Source organism: Callithrix jacchus, chromosome 12 (assembly GCF_049354715.1).
Source record: "Callithrix jacchus isolate 240 chromosome 12, calJac240_pri, whole genome shotgun sequence".
Classification (NCBI taxonomy): Eukaryota; Metazoa; Chordata; class Mammalia; order Primates; family Cebidae; genus Callithrix; species Callithrix jacchus.
This window is the reverse complement of record NC_133513.1, coordinates 46956128-46975698: the sequence shown is the minus strand read 5'-3', so window position 1 is coordinate 46975698 and position 19571 is coordinate 46956128. Positions and strand designations below refer to the sequence as shown.

At 36.9% G+C, this 19571-nt stretch overlaps 1 long non-coding RNA gene across 3 annotated transcripts in view; it reads right to left on the bottom strand.

Annotated features, from left to right (window-relative positions):
• The window catches only part of LOC118146281 (uncharacterized), a 98306-nt gene that overhangs the window by 54115 nt on the left and 24620 nt on the right, over positions 1 to 19571 (bottom strand). For 2 of the 3 annotated variants that reach the window (XR_004731900.3, XR_004731902.3), the window contains exons 2-4: positions 8862 to 10732; positions 2755 to 3443; positions 925 to 1073 (exon numbers count right to left, since the gene is read on the bottom strand). This is a non-coding gene — a long non-coding RNA (uncharacterized LOC118146281). The remainder of the gene's footprint in view (positions 1 to 924; positions 1074 to 2754; positions 3444 to 8861; positions 10733 to 19571) is intronic. The other variant, XR_004731901.3, reaches the window with a different exon arrangement.

The window sequence follows — 19571 nt, the reverse complement described above, 5'->3', positions numbered from 1 at the left end:
TGACTATTAAAGCAAAATAGGCTCAACTAAAATTAATTCAACACATGAACACAAAAATAATATCCACTGACATGCAAACTAAAATGGGGTGAAATACTCATACATATAATCTAAAAACCAGGAGCTAAGCAGGAAAAGGCGACAGCATCTATGAGCACTGTAAGCACTGAAATTAGGGTCACTCTTTAAACCCCTTCTAAGGGCCAACATCAGAATCAAAAAGCATGATGGAAACAGAATAGTGCCAGGCATGGTGGCTCATGCTTGTAATCCCAGCATTTTGGGAGGCTGAGGCAGGAGAATAGCTTGAGCCCAGAAGTTGGATACAAAGTCTGAGAACCAGAGTGAGACATTATCTCAAAAAAAAAAAAAAAAAAAGACAGAATACTGACCTAAACAATGCTAAATGAAACTTGTGAAATACTACCTTAAAACAAGAAAAGACTCATATACAATAAAACAATTGAAAATATTTTTTCTAAAAGAAAAAAAGAATATGTATCTGTGTACTTGTATATACACGCATATAATGTCTTACCAATGAAATGTATTATTTTCATCTAGTTACTTTCACCCACTAAACATGTCTATGCGTTTATTCAATAATAATTACAATGTAGCCTGCACTATAAAATTTAAACTTCCTTAAAATATCATTTTACAAAAATTATATTATATATCCCCAGAGCACTGATTCTTGGATGATTGATAAAACTCGTCATCACTGTCTAATTAACAATGCTGTTTCATGGAAATTTTGGCAACTTTATATAGCTTTTTACCAACTTTTAGATGTATTTTCCTCATTTCACCAAAGCATCCTTAGCAAAATGCAGCATATCATGAACAAAGAGAAGGAAAGATCTCAGTCAGAAATTGAAGGTGGTAGAGGCATTTGTATTACTGATCGATTTTAGCACCTACTGGCCTATGTCCATGAGAGGCACATCTTTATCCCCCGGGTCCAACCAATTTTCCATTCCTTTTCTCTGTGACGGCGACTATCGAATGTTCTTTCCTTTCTCCCTTTCTCACTTCATTGTCTGTCTCACCGAGAAAGCCAAGAGGATCACCTGGTTGTAGTTTGGATTAGGAAATATTAATACAACTCATGTAAGGAAGAATACAATGTTAATTAACCAAGTGAACCACCTGATTCTTTGTTTACTTACCTCCTTGGAGCTTTTCTATCTGGGCTCATGTTTTCCCCCCATCTTTCAACTCACATCCTCTCCAAATTGTTATATGTTAATTTATTATTAACCTATTCATTCTTGTTTTCTAATTTTCTCTATCACTTCATAAATCTCCATAATTTGGGTTTTCTCTTAGGCTTGTTTGCATTCTTATTTGCATAACTACTTTAACACATGAAGTAATCTCTTCCAAAAATTTCTGTAACAGTAAGAAAATTTACTAGATTTTCCTAGGATATGGGATAAAATCCCCTCTCTCTATATATATATGTGTGTGTGTGTGTGTGTGTGTGTGTGTGTGTATGTGTGTGTATACAGCTTCTTTTCTTTTTGAGACAAAGTTTCTCTCTTATTGGGCAGGCTGGAGTGCAATGGCATGATTTCGGCTCACTGCATCCTCTGCCTCCCAGGTTCAAGCGATTCTCTTGTCTTAGCCTCCCACGTAGCTGGGATTACAGGCACCCACCACCATGCCTGGCTAAGTTTTTATATTTTAAATAGACACAGGGTTTCACCATGTTGGCCAGGATGGTCTCAAACGCCTGACCTCAGGTGATCCACCCACCTTGACCTCTCCAAAATGTTTTAATTTTTCTTTTCTGTCTCCACTCTGCTAAGCATCAAAAATATTCCTGCAAAAATTCCGAGCAATAGCTTGGTTATAAAACCTACCATTTTTTAACATTGTCTTATTCCTTTCCTCTGAATGAAACAATCTATTAGGCTAAATAGTTCTTACAACTGACAATAATCTTGCAGTAAATAAAATTTTGAAAAAAATTTGGGAATTAGTTTTATGAGACATAAAATTCAGGACTAAGCACTCCTTCAGAATTACGCAGGCCAAGTGGAGGTGGGCACCTGTAATCCCAACCACTTGGGAGGCTGAGGCAGGAGAATTAATTGAACCTGGGAGGTGGAGATTGCAGTGAGCTGAGATCACACCACTGCACTCCAGCCTAGGCGACAGAGTGAGACTCCGTTTAAAAAAAAAAAAAAAAAGGAAAAAAGAAAAAAAAGAATTACCCAGGCTAGTCAATCTTTCTGATTTGCGAAAGTAAGCTCCCATCTGATTTCATGATTTAAAGTAATAACTTTGCGGTAAGAGCCAACAAATACTTAATTAGCTTACTTGTCATAAATGTGCTCTGTGAACAATTAAGCATGTCAAGTTTATACAGTAGGGGTGACTTACAGAGATAGAAAATGTGACTTCAAAGAATGTGAATCCATGGGGAAATTCTTTATGAGATGACCTACTGCATCAGAAAAATCCAAGCAAATTTTGCTAACGGCCCAATAAAATCTGTGGGGCTGTATTTCTGAGTTGCAGTAAAAATCTTTAATTCTCAAATTTCCTGCCCTCCTATGCACACCCTTGTTCCATTCTTTATATTAGCAACTTTTCACTACATTGGAGTGCTGGCTTGTACTAGGCACAGCTTTTTCAAGGCTGCCTCCCTGCTGATTCGTCTCTCCTGACAAGATCCAGTTGGCTTGATAAAATGCTGCCTTCATAGTTTTGAACTTGATCGATTTCTTTAAGACATGAGCTTACATAAGAAATGTGTCTTCCCAGATGCTGAAGCACATGCTTTCTCTTTCTGGATTCCTGTGAGGCATGAACTCTGGCGACCCAGGCTGACAATTGGAGTTTCTGTCGCAATATATTATCAGCTTTCTTCAAATCACTGCAGCATCCAAATGCTCAAGAATTTGCTTACCAAAGTAAGAGAAATGTCCTTAAATCCATTGATACACCCTGACATCACTCACCAGCTGTGTCTTTTCTGTGAGGTCAGAGAAAACAGAGTCCCAGGCTGAGCCTCTGGTTGTCACAGAACCATGCATAATCATAGCAAGTTTCTTTCATCACCCACAACCAGATGTTAGCCTCAGGATTTCCATTGTTGACTAAATGTAGTATCTTCTTAGTATTAGTAAAAGAAAATTATTTTTAGAGCACATATTATGTATTAGGCACAGGATATAAGCAATGTGCTTATGTTAATACATTAATATCAATGACTTTTTGTTTTAGTCTGTTTTTGTGTTGCTAAAAAGACCTGAGGCTGAATAATTTACAAAGAAAGCAGGTTCATTTAGCTCACAGTTCTGCAGGCTTATAGGAACTTTGGTGCCTGAGTCTGCTTCTGGAGAGGGACTCAGGCTGCTTCCACTCATGGCAGATGGTGAAGGAGAACCAGTATGTACAGATCACTTGATGAGAAAACAGGCAAGAGAAAGCTGCGACAAAATATTGGAATTACATAATATTCGCAAAAATATTGAAATTCCATAATATTTTTCTAGTCTCTGCTATTTCTCTCCTTTGCTTTGCATCCAAATTTCTAACTATTCATACATATTTGATATACTTATATATATTCCGGATTTCTCTCCCACTCTTATTAAAACAGCTTCTGATAATGTCACCTATTGTTGAATCTAGGTGTCAGGCTCTTCTCAACAACCAGTTCTTGTGGAAACTAAGGGTGAGAACTCGCTCACTCCCGTGAGAATTATATCAAAACATTCGAGAGGGATCTGCCCCCATGATCCAAACACCACTCCCCAGGCCCCACCTCCCACAGTGAGGATCAGATTTTAACCTGAGACTTGGTGGAGTCAAACAAATGCTATTCAAACTGTAATACATTTGCAGGAAAATACAATTACAATTTTACAGATGGAAAAAATCAAACTCAGTGGTACTAATAGATGACTCAGCCATACCACTTGCTATTTCGAATATAGTTTCATCAGGTGTTACAATTTTTAAGGCTCCATCATTCTCTCCAACATTCCCTAGAGGCTTCAAAATCCCATTAACTATTTTTGTTTTAACCTCAACCCCTGCAATCATCTTGAGACATTTCAATGCTTAGAATGACTTACTCCCATCTCAATCATTATATCCCCTTAAACTCCTCAACTCTCGAAAACTTTATATTCACTCAGAAATTCACTAATTATATTGGCATCTGGATGTGCTCCACTTTGGAATTTCACACTATTGTTTTCATTTCGGCCATAACCTTTCACCCTGATCAGCCTCTTCTTCACTCACATCCATGTGCACATAACTGCATCATGCCTTCCAGGACCTCAGCTCTTCTATTACTGTCTAGTCTTCCAAGATTGATAAATGACATCACTGCTTCAGCCTTCTCTCCAGAGTCCTACCTTTGTAACTGCCCTTTGTTGACTTCTGTCACCTTCTTTATGTATTAACATCATTGCTGTTCCTGCTACAAAACCCTGACCCTGTTTACCCTACATTCATACTCATCACTTCTGGAGAACAGAGACATCCTGGTAAAAGTGACTAAACTGAGCAGCCAGGCTCCAACACAAACACATGGCTTCCATGTCTCTTGAAACTCAAAATTAGATTATCTTGTTCTTCATTTTGTAAATCTATCTTCTCTCTCAATATAACCTTCTAATTGGCATAAGCATGCTCATGTTTCCTCCTTAAGAAAACACCTGCAAAAATATTGGAATTCCATAATATTTTTCTAGTCTTTGCTATTTCTCTCCTTTGCTTTGTATTCAAATTTCTCAACTATTCATACATATTTGATGTACTTATATATATTCTGAATTTCTCTCTCACTCTTATTAAAACAACTTCTGATAATGTCACCTATTGTTGAATCTAGCAGGTGTTTTTAATCTTCATCTTATGGCATCTACAGCATTTTGTACCATGTACTCCTTTAGTCACCCATGAAACAGCACTCTACTGAATGTCTGTCTACCTTTCACTCCTCTCCTCTGCCTCCTTTTAAGGGTCCTTCTATTCCTCACAGTTATTAAGTGTTGGCGCTCCTCAATATAAGGCCCTATTGTAACTATTTACTTTCTCCTATCAAGCACATCAATGCCTATCTTTTCAATTTCCCTTATGTACAATTGACTGGCAAATGAAATCTCCATACAGAGCTTCTCGATAAAACTATTTGCAATGTTGAAACATTCTATAATATTTGCCACCTAATAGGGCACACATATTTCATAAACCTTTCTGTTTCTCCAGCTGCTCAAGATAATCACGTCGGCATACACTCAAGATCCTGTGGGGTCATGTCTCATTATGCTCCATCTCCCTTTAGCAGCTTATGCTAACTTTTTTTTTATGGAAATATCACAATCAATTTTTCTCCCACTGAAAACTTTTGAACACTTCCTTGAAGTAACCTTTCTGAACTCCTAGTATCAATTCTCTCAATTAACTTCTGGAAATGTGTATGAATTTTTGTGATTCTTTGATTAATATCTGACTCTTTATAAGGAAGGCAGAGGCCTTTGCTTTTTGTAGATGTTTTGTTCACCATTTTATTCCCAGGACCTAGTTAAGTTGCTGGAATATAACAGATGTACATTAAATATGTGTTGAGTAAGCCTTTTCCTAAGTTCCAGATTTGTAGATAGCTTCACCTTTTTTTTAGATATTTTTATGTGTTCCAAAGCCATCTCAAAATGATTTTACTACACCACATACCTGTTAATATCACTACACACACACACACACACACACACACACACACACACACACACAACCTTATACAGTCATACTTAAGATATATGGCGTGTTCAGTTCCAAGCCAGAAGAATAATATGAATATTGCAATAAAGCTAATCACAAAAAATTTTCTGTTTCCTGATGCATAAGAAAGTTATGTTTCAGGGGGATTTGAGATGGCTGACTAGAGGCACCTGAAACTCACCTCCTCCACAAAACAAACCCCAAAATAGTTAGTAGATAATCACACTTCACATAGATCACTTAAGACAGGCAGTGAAATTCATTAGAAAAGTGACAGGAAACACCTAAGGCATAGAAGGAGACAGAAGCAAGGCAGCCAGCTGGGCCAGGATTAGGTGGGAGACTGGAGAGGCTCCTCAGTTGAAGGAAAGGGTGAGTGAAAGACTCACAATGATTAAAATTCCCACCAGAGACTCATGCAATCCTAGGCTTGGGAGCCCCCCTCCACGCTGTCCTCATCTGTCCAGAGACTCGTGCAGGAACTGCCTGGAGTTCGGGAGATGGCATTGCTCTAGAGAGGGAGCTCATGCTAGGGGGAGCTCATGCTGGGTCCCTTATCCCCACTAAACCCCAGCAGCTGCACAGCACCACCTTGACAGTCCAGACCCCACCAGATTGCATCCTGCCCTGGGGTCTAACAGTCCCTGAATCTCCATATCCCTGCATCCCCACTGTTATGCTCCCTGCATCCACCTAGAGGACTACAGCAATGACGTTGCCCACTGGATCCAGCAGTGTGGCAGGGCCCTCAACATTCCAGCCCATAAAATATCCTAGCCTCTGAGGAACAGGTAGTGAAGCTCACCAGGAAGCCTGCCCCAGACAAAGTGCGTCTAAGTGCACTCCCCAGAACCTGAAAACCACTTGCCTGGGGCTGTTGCCACTGATGGCAATTCTGTCTCCCACCAGCAGCAGAACCACTGCATACTTGCACATACTCTGAGGAGAGGTTCTCCCTGCTCATTACTGCTGCTGCTGCTGCTGCTGCTACCTGAACATACCACTGGGCCCTGGGGATTACATCAGCAAGGAGAATGAGAACAGGCCCACCCAGCCTGGCACAATCCCCTCAGCACCCACCCACTAGCAGCCTGGGATTGCCTTGCTCTGTCAGTGGTCTTGGATATGCATGTAGAATATTGGGGAGCTAACACCAGGCCCAGAAAACTAGATGCCAGTGCCCAAACACACTGTCTGAAAGTCTGGAGATCATCTTGCCCCATCCTCCACCACGGGCATCAGCTCATTCCTTCCAAAAGATTGAGGATGGGCACCCACTCTGCTGCCGCCACAACTGCTAGCACCCACCTGCACAGGCCACCTGAGGGCTTGCGGACTGGCCTGCTCAGCCAGTCGCAGCCACTGCTAACACAACACAGGCCACATGGGAGCCTGAGAGTTGCCCTGCTACTTCTATTGCCATCACACACACCACATATGCTACCTAGGGGCCTGAAGATCCACCTACCAGTCCAGCTCACTGAAGCCATTGCTGGCACCTGAGCAAGCCATATACAGGCCAAAGGATTGTCCTGCCTGGACCCACTAACACCAGTATCTCCACAGGCCACCTGGAGGCCCAAAAATTAGCACACTTACACACCACTGCCACAGATGGGGCCCAAGAATTGGCCCACTTGCCATTCTCATCCCCAGCACCCAGCCTCATGACAACCTCCACTGACAACTGCAGTTCAAACCACTGAGGAAATGTGCCATACACAGCCAACACCATAATATATCTATAGAGAAAAGTCTTCTCCTAGTAAAGCCAATCCAAAAAATTCAAAGAAGGAATTGTTACATTAGATGCACAGATATCAACATAAAGACACAAGAAAAATGAAAAAGCAAGAAAATATAACCCCTTTAAAAGAACCATAATTCTCCAGCAACAGATTGCAATGAAAAAGAAATTACAAAATGTCTGAAAAATAGTTTAAAATATTTATATTAAACAAGCCCAGGAAGATGTAAGAGAGCACAGATAAGCATTAAAAATTAATCAGAAAAACAATTCAGAATATGAATAAGAAATTCATCAAAGAGAGATATTGTAAAGAAATAAACAGAAATTCTGGAACTGAATAATTCAATGAATAAAATATAATACAGTTGAAAGATTCAACAATACAGTAGACTAAGTAGAAAAAAGAATTTCAGAACTTGAAAACAGATATTTTGAAATAACAGTCAGAAAAAAGCAATAAAAAAATTAAAATAATAAATAAAGACTGCATGTCATATAAGAGACCATAAAGCAATGAAATATTCAAATGTTGGGTATTCTAGAAGGAGAAAAGAATAGCAAATGCTTAAAAATCCATTTAATGGGGGCCGGGCACGGTGGCTCACGCCTGTAATCCCACCACTTTGGGAGGCCGAGGCAGGTGGATCATGAGGTCAAGAGATCGAGACCATCCTGGTCAACATGGTGAAATCCCGTCTCTACTAAAAATACAAAAAATTAGCTGGGCATGGTGGCGCGTGCCTGTAATCCCAGCTACTCAGGAGGCTGAGGCAGGAGAATTGCCTGAACCCAGGAGGCGGACGCTGCGGTGAGCCAAGATCATGCCATTGCACTCCAGCCTGGGTAACAAGAGAGAAACTCCGTCTCAAAAAAAAAAAAAGAAATCCATTTAATGGAATAATATCGCATATTTTCACTCATACATGGGGGCTAAAATAGTTGATTTCATGGAGGCAGAATATAGAATGATAGTTGCCAGAGGCTGAAAAGGGGGAGTATGTATGGAAAAGGGGGGAAGTGAGGTCGATTAACTGGCACAAACATGCAGTTAGAGAGAAGGAATAAATTTTACTATTCAGTAGCAGAGAAGAATGACTATAGATAGCAACAATATATTGTTTATTTCAAAATAGCTAGAAGAGAGCACTTGAAATGTTCCCAACACATAGAAAAAATAAATGCTTGAGGTAATGAATACCCTAAATACCCTGACTTTATCATTACACGTTCGATGAATTCAGTAAAATATTATATGTACCTTATAAATATGATGTATACATTTAAAATAAACAAGTTATGTTTAATTATACTGTAGTCTACTAAGTATGCAATAGTATCATGTCTAAAACAAAAATGTACATACCTTAATTAAAAGTGCTTTATTGATGAAAAAATGCTAACAACCATCTGAGGCTTCAGTAAGTCATATTCTGTGCTGGTGGGGGGTGTTGCCCTGATGTCGACGGCTGCTGACTGGTCAAGTTGTTGGTTTCCGAAGGTTTCGGGGGTTGTGGAAAGTTCTTAAGATAAAACAACAATAGAATTTATCACACAGAAATTTTTTCTTTTCATAAAAATTTGTCTGTAGCATATGATGTTGTTTGACAACACTTTGCATGCAATACAAATTCTTTCAGAATTGGAATCAATGATCTTAAATATTGCTCTGTTGACTTAGCAAATTATGTAATAGTTGTCATCTTAACAATGTTAACAGTATCTTAACCAGGACTAGATTTCATCTCAAGAAACCAATTTCTTTGCTTATCTATAAGAAGCAACTCCTCATCTTTTCAGTTTTATTATGAAATTGCAGCAATTCAGTCATATCTTCAGGCTATACTTATAATTCTAGTTGTCTTGTTATTTCTTCTACATCTGAAGTTACTTCCTCCACTGAAAAGTTCAGTCCCTCAAAGTCATCCATGAGGGTTGAAAACTTCTTACAAACTGCTGTTAATATTGATATTTTGGCCTCCTTACATAAATCACAAATGTTTTGAATGACATCTAGAATGATAAATCTTTTCCAGAAGGTTTTCAATTTACTTTGCCCATATCCATCAGAGGAATTACTGTCTATGAAAACAAGAGCTTTGCAAAATGTAGTTCTTACATAATAAGATGTACAAGTAAAAAATTACTCCTTGATTCATGGGCTGCAGAGTGGATGGTGTGTTAGTATGCATGAAAACAATATTAATCTCTTTGTAGATCTCCATCAGAGCTTGAGAGTAACCAGATGTGTTGTAAAAGAGCAGTAATATTTTTTTAAAAGACTTTTTTTTCTGAGCAGTGGGTCTTAATAGTAGGCATAAAATATTCAGTAAACCAGGCTATAAACAGATGTGCTGTCATCTAGGCTTTGTAGTTTCATTTACAGATCCCATGCAGAGTATGTTTAGCATAATTCTTAAGGGCCCTTGGATCATCAGAATGGTAGATGAGCATTGATTCAGTTTAAAGTCTCCAACTGCATTAACTCCTAACAAGGAAGTCAGAAAGTCCTTTGAAGCCTTGAATCTAATAATTGATTTATCTTCTCTAGCCATGAAAGTCCCACATGGCATCTTCTTCCAACAGAAGGCTGTTTTGTGTACATTGAAAATCTGCTGTTTTGTGTAGGCACCTTCACCCATTATCTTAGCCAGATTTTCTGGATAATTTACTGCAGCGTCTATAGCAGCACTTACTGCTTCACCACCTTGCACTTTTATTGAAATGGCTTCTCTCCTCGAACCTCATAAACCAAACTCTGTTAGCTTCCAGCTTTTCTTCTGCAGCTTCCTCACCTCTCTGAAGTTTCATAGAGCTGAAGAGAGTTAGGGCCTTGCTAATTCTCTAGAGAACTAAGCACTACGGTCTCTATCCAGACCACTCAAACTTTCTCCATACCAGCAATAATGCTGTTTTCCTTTCTTATTGCTCTTGTATTCAGTGGATTAGGACATTTAATTTCCTTTAAGAACTTTTTTTTGCATTCACAACTTGGCTAAGTGTTTGGTGCAAAAGGCCCAGCTTTCAGCCTGTCTCAGCATTCAATATGCTTTCCTCAATAATCTTAATTATTTCTAGCCTTTCTTCTAAAGTGAGAGATGCATGACTCTTTCATTTGAACATTTAGAGGTTATTTTGGAGTTATTCATTGACCTGATTTCAATATTGTTGTTTCTCAGGAAATAGGGAGGCCTGAGAAGAGCAAGAGTGATGGGGATCAAGAGCCAGTTGATGGAGCTGTCAGAACAAACAGAACATAAAATAAATCAACATTTATGATTAAGTTTGACATTTTTATGAATATTTTTGTGCTACCCCCAAACAATTACAATGGTAACAAAAAAGATCACTGATCACAGATGACCAAAACAGATATAATAATTACAAAAAAGTTTGAAATATTTTGAGAATTACCAAAATGTGACACAGAGACACAAAGTGAGTACATATTGTGGAAAAATGGCACTGATAGACTTGCTGAACCAGGACTGCCACAAACCTTCAATTTATAATAAAATGTAATATTTGCAAAGTGCAGCAAAACCAGATATGCCTATAGAACAGCATCATGGACCTTGTCATCAAAACCAAAATTTGCAAGTTTTCTTTAAAATTTACTTTCTCTTTAGCCATCTACAAAACAGATTACAAACCATGATTGAAAATTGTTAAATAAAGAATGTAGGAATATACTATGTATATAATTTAGAAAACTCAGTACTGTGAATAATACTACATAATTTACCACTCTATGATCTATGGATTCAATGCAATCTCAAACATTATACTAGCAGTTCTGTTGTTACTGTTGGGTAGGAGTTGACACTCTGATATCCAAATTGACATTGAAATACAAAGGCCAGGAAATAGTCAGAAACAAACCTTGAAGAAGAACAAGTTTAGAGTAACTACAATAGTAGATACTAAGCTATGGGCCAGGTGTGGCTCATGGCTGTAATTCCAGCACTTTGGGAGACTGAGGTGAAAGGATCATTTGAAACCAGGAGTTGAAGACCAGCCAGGTCAACGTAGCAGACCCTGTCTCTACCAAAAAAAAAAAAAAAAAAAAAGGAAAGACATAAACTTCTAACAGTTAAGACAGTCATATTGACACAGGGATAGACACATTATTTAATGAAAGAATAGAGTACAGAAATATACCAACATATACACAGACCACACCCCGTTCATGAGAAAGATGTTATTGCACAGAGGTCTTTTACGGTACGGTCTTTTAACAATATGGACCTAAGTCAGATGGTTACGCATATTGAAAGTCTGTACCCTAAATACACAATTCAACTCAAGGGATAAACTTGAAACAAATTTGTTCTAGAAGAAAACGTAGAAAAAGAGCTAAGTCATAAAGACTTAGAAGATAGGAAAAGATGGTGCAAACAGGGCACAGAAAGCACTAACTTTAATGATAATGGATAGATTAATCTACATGAAATTCTGCTTATTAAACATATCAGCAAGAGCATAAAGGAGCAACCAAAAAAATGAGAGAGAATAGGAGAAATGTAACTGACCAAGGGATCTGATACAGAATATATAGAAAGAAAGAAATAAGAAGAAGAGAGATACACAATAGATAAATGAGCCAAACATGTAGGCATCTTAGCAAAAATGACATTAAACTGGCAAATAAACATATGAAAGTTGTTCAATTTTAATACAAACAAAACATGGTAAGATACCACTATATCTCCACAAGAATAGCTAAAATGAAAAGGACTGATAATATTAATTGTGGTGGAAATGTGAGGCAACCAAACTCTCATAGTTCTAAAGAGTAGGGGTATATTTTATAAAATTTTGAAGAGTTTTCACTGTATATACTAAAGCACATGCATGACCTAAAAATTCCATTTGTTGCTATTTTACAGAATTGCATGCATATTTATAGCAAATGATAAATACAAAAATATTCATATAATCAGGGTCATTTCATATATATATATACAAAAATATTCATATTAGGTTATATATATGTAAATATATATAATACAGAATATGTATAAACATATATATATATTGTAGATCTATAAGATAAAATATACCCCCACTCTTTAGCACTATGAGAGTTTGGTTGCTGATATATATATCTGGGCAACAGAGTGTAATCCCGACTAGAATATATATATATATATATATTCTCTCTCTATATATATTATATCTATATTTTCTATTATAGATCTAGAATATATATCTAGAATATGATATATTTTCTTTATATTATATATCTATTCTAGATATATATTATAGATCTATAATACAAAATATATTCTAGATTTATATTATATATACATATATATTCTAGTCAGGATCTCTCTCTGTTGCCCAGATACATATATATATATATGTGTCTGTATATATATATGTATATATATATATTCTATAATATATATAATATAGAATACATATATATATTCTAGTTTTGTATGTATATTCTAGTCAGGCTTGCTCTCTGTTGCCCAGGCTGAAGCACAGTGGCACAATTATAGCTCACTATAACCTCAAACTTCCGGGTTCAAGCAATCCTCCTGTCTCCTTAGTAGCTGGGATGACAAGTGCACACATCAACCCCAGGTAATTTTTCATTTTTAAATTTTTGTAAAGATGGGGAGTCATTATGTTGTTTTGCAGGCCGATCTTAAGCTCCTGGCATCAAGTGATTCTCCTGCCTCAGCCTCCCAAAGTGCTGGGATTACAGAACTGAGGCACCATCCAGCCCATAGCATCAGGTTTTACAAGAGTCCCCAACTGAAAGCTACCAAAAATGTCCATACACAACAGAATAGATAAGCATGTTGTGTGGCATTTACACAATAAAAGAAATTATGAGAAGGAACTGTCTGTCACAAGGTATAACAAAAACCTTGAATTTGTCAGACATAATTTTGAGCCAGAGAAGTCTTACACAAAAGAGTGTGTATAGTATGATTATGTTCATGTAGGTGCAAAACCAGATAAAACCGATCTATGGTGGCTCAAGTCTGTAATCCCAGCACTTTGGGAGGCCGAGGCAGGTAGATCACGAGGTCAAGAGATCGAGACCATCCTGGTCAACATGGTGAAACCTCGTCTCTACTAAAAATACAAAAAATTAGCTGGGCATGGTGGCGCGTGCCTGTAATCCCAGCTACTCAGAAGGCTGAGGCAGGAGAATTGCCTGAACCCAGGAGGCAGAGGTTGCAGTGAGCCGAGATCACACCATTGCACTCCAGCCTGGGTAACAAGAGTAAACTCCGTCTCAAAAAAAAAAAAACTAATCTATGATTTTAGAGGCTCAATTGGTGATAGTGACTAGGAGAGGACACAAAGAACACTGCTGAGGGCTGGAATCTTCTAGTTCTTAGTTTCAGTATTAGTTACATGACTGTGTTCACTTTGTGAAAATTCATCAAACTATACACTCCTGATTTGTGTATTTTCTGGTATATATAATACTGAAATGGTACAGCTTATTAAAATTTTTAAAAATCAAACTCATTTTTCTCAATTTACCACATGTACATTAGTTGAATTCACGCTTTTCTATTCTACTGTTTGTCTTAAGTCTCTCATCTCTCACCTTCAAAATAGTAGTATCTTGACCACTGGTCTCCCTCTACTCAAAGCTATCCTTAGGCAAACTCTTGTGGAAGCCATCTAATGACAAACATAACCACTTCCACGGTCTATTTGAAACACCTAAGTGACTTGTCTACTTAGAAATTCTAGCATTCAAACTCCTTGCTGACAAATAATCCATTGTTTCAATTTGCCTCGAACTGCCTATACTGCCAGTAAGTACTCATTTTCCTGTTTGTATATTCAATGTACATTAGGAATTGACATGTGCTGTTTTATAATAATCAATAGCTAATAATAGCCAGGCTGGCATCTGAAACCACATCTGTATAGATCCATAACCCATGTTCTTTCCATAACATTACAATGCCCACTACTGTACATGTGGGGAACAATTTGCTTATTATAGCATCGGTGTTCTTTAGCTTAACAACATCTAACTTGAAAGAGCTGGATGAAAAGGAAAGAAAGAAAATTACATGTTATCATTATGTGCTAATGCACATTGCATACAATCATAAATGGGTATTGTTCTTTCTTAAGGTAATAGGAAAATGCAATTTCAAGGATGTTAACTTTTTAATGTAAAAGTAACCATACTTAATATAATTAATAACTCTGATATTCATGTTACTGAAGAAAAAAAGTACGAAAAATTTGTTTTACATAGAACACTCTAGGAAAGAAGAGCGATAAAGCATAAAATTGCGAATTAGATAATAAAAGGGTGGAAGTACAATAAAACCCCCAGTTATCGGAGTTGTTATAAAATAATTAAACTCTTCTTCTGTTGGTAAAAGAACCTAAACTAATTGTATAATGTTAATAGCAGACACAATAAAATGAAATGAAAAAGAAAAGCAAAACATTGAAAGAGGGACAATTGTATACCAGGCAATAACAAATGCAAAGAAAACAGCCTTGGCAATATGAGCATTATAGAATCCAAGACAGCAGCATCAAATAAGAAAATCAATATGCTTTATATGAATACCAAATAAATGAATAAATATGTATGGCAGTTATTAACATTTATGTGTTTAACACTTTAAAATATTTAAAGGAAAACTTAGAAACATAAGGTACAGTTGACAAAATTAGAGCCACAGGGAGAACTTCACTATATCTTCATATTTAATACAGAAAATAGAAAATATCAATAGGCATAGATGACTTGAATAATATAATACAATGAAAAATAACACCTATAGTGTTTACCATGTGTCAGGCATTGCTGTATTTATTATATATATCATTATATTTAATAGCTCATTTACTGCTCACAATAACTCTATAGAGTGATATTATTAGATACTACTACAACCTCATTTACAGATGAGAGAATTAATTCAAAGAAGCTTTAGTAGCTGGACTAATGTTACACAGTTTGAGATTGATGGAGCCAAATATTGAACATAGGCAAAATGCTTCCAGAGCTTTAGCTCTTAATCACTTTTCAGCGCTCTCTTAATTAATAAGTCATACTGAAGAGGTGTGAATGGAATATGTGCCTAGATACAGATTATACATTTTCTTTTAAATGTCTGTAATACATTTACATAAGTACTAAAAAAATTCAAAACATGAAAAATATGCAAACTTTTGCCTGAAAGCAATAAAACAAAAATACAAACAAAACTAAAAACATGAAATAGATTAAAATATGCCTTGATAAGTAAGTGTTGGGGAAAAGAGGAAATTAAAACTGGTATTACAGACATTTTACAATGTGAAAGCAAAAAAATTTTGGGTGCTAGTCAAAAAAATACTTGGAAAAAAGTGAATAAATGTAAATAAATATGATACTGGATAAGACAAAATATAAGAGAAAAGAGGGGGAGAGAGAAAAGAATATAAACAATATCCCATCTAAAAAATAATCAAAATAATATTTATATGTATATATATTAGTGTAGAAAAATACTGAAAAAAATGAGACTTTACAATACAATACAATATCAAGTGAGTAAGAAGAATGTATGTTTAAATGCATGATCCCAATTATAATTTTATAAATAAACAATGTATACAGATTTTTAAAAACTGCAACAGGAAAACACTAAATTCACTGTGGCAATAATGTTAATGAAATTATCAGTAATTATATATATATCTATATTTTGCTTTAAAATACTTTTCTTTCTTTTTTTCTTTTTGTTTTTTTGAGGCACAGTCTCACTCTGTCATCCAGGCTGGAGTGCAGTGGCATGATCTCCGCTCACTGCAACCTCTGCCTCCTGGGCTGAGGCAGTTCTCCTGCCTCAACCTCCTGAGTAGGTGGGACTAGGGGCATGCACCACCAGGCCTAGCTACTTATTTTGTACCTTTAGTAGAGACAGGGTTTCGCCATGTTGGCCAGGCTGGTCTTGAACTCCTGATCTCAAGTGAGCTGCCAGCCTCGGTCTCCCAAAGTGCTAGAATTACAGGCGTGAGCCACCATACCTGGCCTAAAACACATTTTAAATGCTCTACGATGAATATTCTGTCTCATTCAATTTGCACGTAAAGTAATTACTACTTGTACAATGCTGGGATCAGCATGGGTACACAGTGATGAGTGAAAGGAAGAACAAAAACTAGAATATGAAGAAAAAACTAAAAAGGAAACCAATAAACTTTTTTTTAAAAAGTATGCATGTAATAGTATGGATTATTCTGAAACACGTGATATTAAAGAAAAGAGAGAGAAATGAATTTTTGATTTTGTGTATCCAAAAATACACCGACACTTACAGTGTTAGTAATCATGGCCGGGCGCGGCGGCTCATGCCTGTAATCCTAGCACTTTGGGCGGCCGAGGTGGGTGGATCACCTGAGGTCAGGAGTTCAAGACCAGCCTGGCCATCATGGTGAAACCCCATCTTAAAAAAAAAAAAAAAAAAAAGTAATCACCAGGTGGTCTCCTGAAGAAACAGCAGGTTGTGAGAAAAGAAATCAACAGATAAAGAACACAGGAGAAATTTCTGGGTTGATGAAAATGTTTTACAAATAGTTTGGAAGGCAATGACCAGATGTTTCCAATTTTCAGTAGAACACTTAAGAGAGATCTATTTTTCCAGTCCTTGAATTTAGCCTGGCCTTGTTATTTGCTTTAGCCAACAGAATTAGGCTGAAATGATGCTGTGCCAGTTGTGAGGCACAAAAAGCACTTTTTTTTTTTCTCAGAGCCCTGCTGCTGTCATCTGAACAAGCTCAAATTAATCTTTTGTGCAGGGAAAGATCAAGGGAAGGAGAGCCTAGTTTTCTCAGCCTTCCTAAGAGTAACCATCCTAAACTAGATTGCTCAGTCAGCTCCCAGCTGACCGTAGATACCTGATTCTTTCAGAGACCAGAACTATGCAGCAAACCAATAGGCTAGTGATCAGTCATAAATGCTTATTTGTTTACATCACTGAGTTCTGGCCTGGCTTGTTGTACAGAAATCACCAGCAAATACTTAAGAGAGAAAAATTTACTGTCTTTCAGTTTTGTTGTAAAGAATAAACTAAAGGACTTAAAGGAACATTGAAAATTGAAAAGTACTAAAAATATAAGCAATTATTCAGACATATATCTCTTTTACAATTTTCCCTGTGCCAAAAAAGGCACTAAGGAAAATAATGATAAAATGTTAGGGCTATATTTGAGATCTGCTATTGAGAAATGACACATGGATTTTATATCTTATGCAAAATCTCATTGAATAGTGGTAGCTTTCTGAGTGCTGAGCTATGAAAGATTGTTCAGTTACATCTAACATTCAGGAGAAAGATGAATTAGTAATGCTTGCATTAAGCATAGAATACACAACTTGCTTCTGTTCTGGTGTTGTTCAGTTTTCTCATTCCTGGATTAGAAACTCAGACTTCGAGAGAAATGATGTTTTTAAAAAGTCATTCAGAAGATTACTGGCAGATGTGAATTTTTAACCAATGTGTTTTGAGTAAACTAATCCAAATTTTATCATGCCCGTCTGTAGTTTCAGAACATTGAAGCCAAGGCAATGGTACTGTCTAATACTTTTTAAAATAATTAATTCTTGAATATTAGAAATATTATTGCTAAGAAACTTGAAGTTTTATCAAGTGATCAACCAGCTCCTCTATGGCCTCCCACCTCCATGATTTAAGCCTATTATAGAAAAAAGTATAAGCAGAGATATGAAAGAACAGCTCACCCTACAACCCTCAAGTAGAGTGTGTTGAGACTATGGTCTATTTCTGAGGACAATTGATCCAACATTTACCATGATCCATTTGTTAACAAGCAGAAGCCCATTCTTACCCTGACAGATTTATCTGTAGAAGATGCTGTGCCATTCAATGTCCTGGCTGCTGGTCAATTCAAGTTTTCACCCTATAACTAATAGAGCCCAAGGCAAGCAGTAAGGAGAGCTTCTGGAACATTATTGACTTTGAGGGCAGGAGGAAAGCAAGGAGAGGCCTGAAGGAAAATTGAGACTGAAAAGTCAAACCGATTTTAGGTGAGCAAATTTTAAATTTGGAGAGAGATGCCAATTTACAGGCAATCTTTTTGGTGTCCTCAAAAAATGTGCCACAGAAATTGGCCAAGTTAGGGTAAAAAAGAAAACAAAAAACAAAATCTGTGATAGGTTCTAGGGTGACAGTGGTTAACAAAATGTATTATTCTAGTCAACAAATTGGACTCCAGAACCTATCATCTCATTTCCCCTGAGTATGAATAATTTTCACATAAAGTGTGATGAAAGGAAACCATAAACAGGGATTCATCCTGTTTAAGGTCTCTTCATCTTGGAGAATAGCAAGATGTCCTATAAGGATTCACAATCTGGATGTGATGAATGCTGAAGTAAAACTAATAAGCATATTATTCTCAGCTGCCTGTTTAATCATAGGTGAGAAAGATCAGGCCTTCCTGCCTTGTCATACAGACTCACAGTGGGATAGCCTCATTCATCAATGTTATAGATTTCAGATATGAAGATGTCAAAGTCAATTTGCAGGCCCCTTGGCAGAAGCCATTCATGTATTCCATCTAGTCTGCCAATAGGTGACAGATGTGTTCAGTGTCTAGCCCTGGCATCTACTCTTGTTCTTGCATGGGTTCTGGCAGATGTCATGTACTCCAAACTGATGAAGTGGAAACACTGTTGACTTGAGATCAAACAGACCTGAATTTAATACTAGCTCTGACATCAACTATATGGCTTTGCTCTTGGAATTTCATTTTTACAGTGTGGAAAATCCATCATAAGGCTGCTTTAAATGTTAATAAATTAATGTAAGTTATGCAAGTCAGCAATGTATATGCATATAAGAAATCTAACTTATATTGTATGCTCAATAATGTCAGTGCTCTTCCACCTAGAAGGCCAAAAGCATGCCTCTTCCATCATTTTTCTCACTGGTTGATAGAATGAAATATATCCAATGTTTAATAACAAAACAACTGTCTCTATTTCCAACATTTATATTTTCATTTGAACATGGGAGGGTCTTAATTTTCATCTTCCTGAATCCCTTATTAACTATAAAATCAT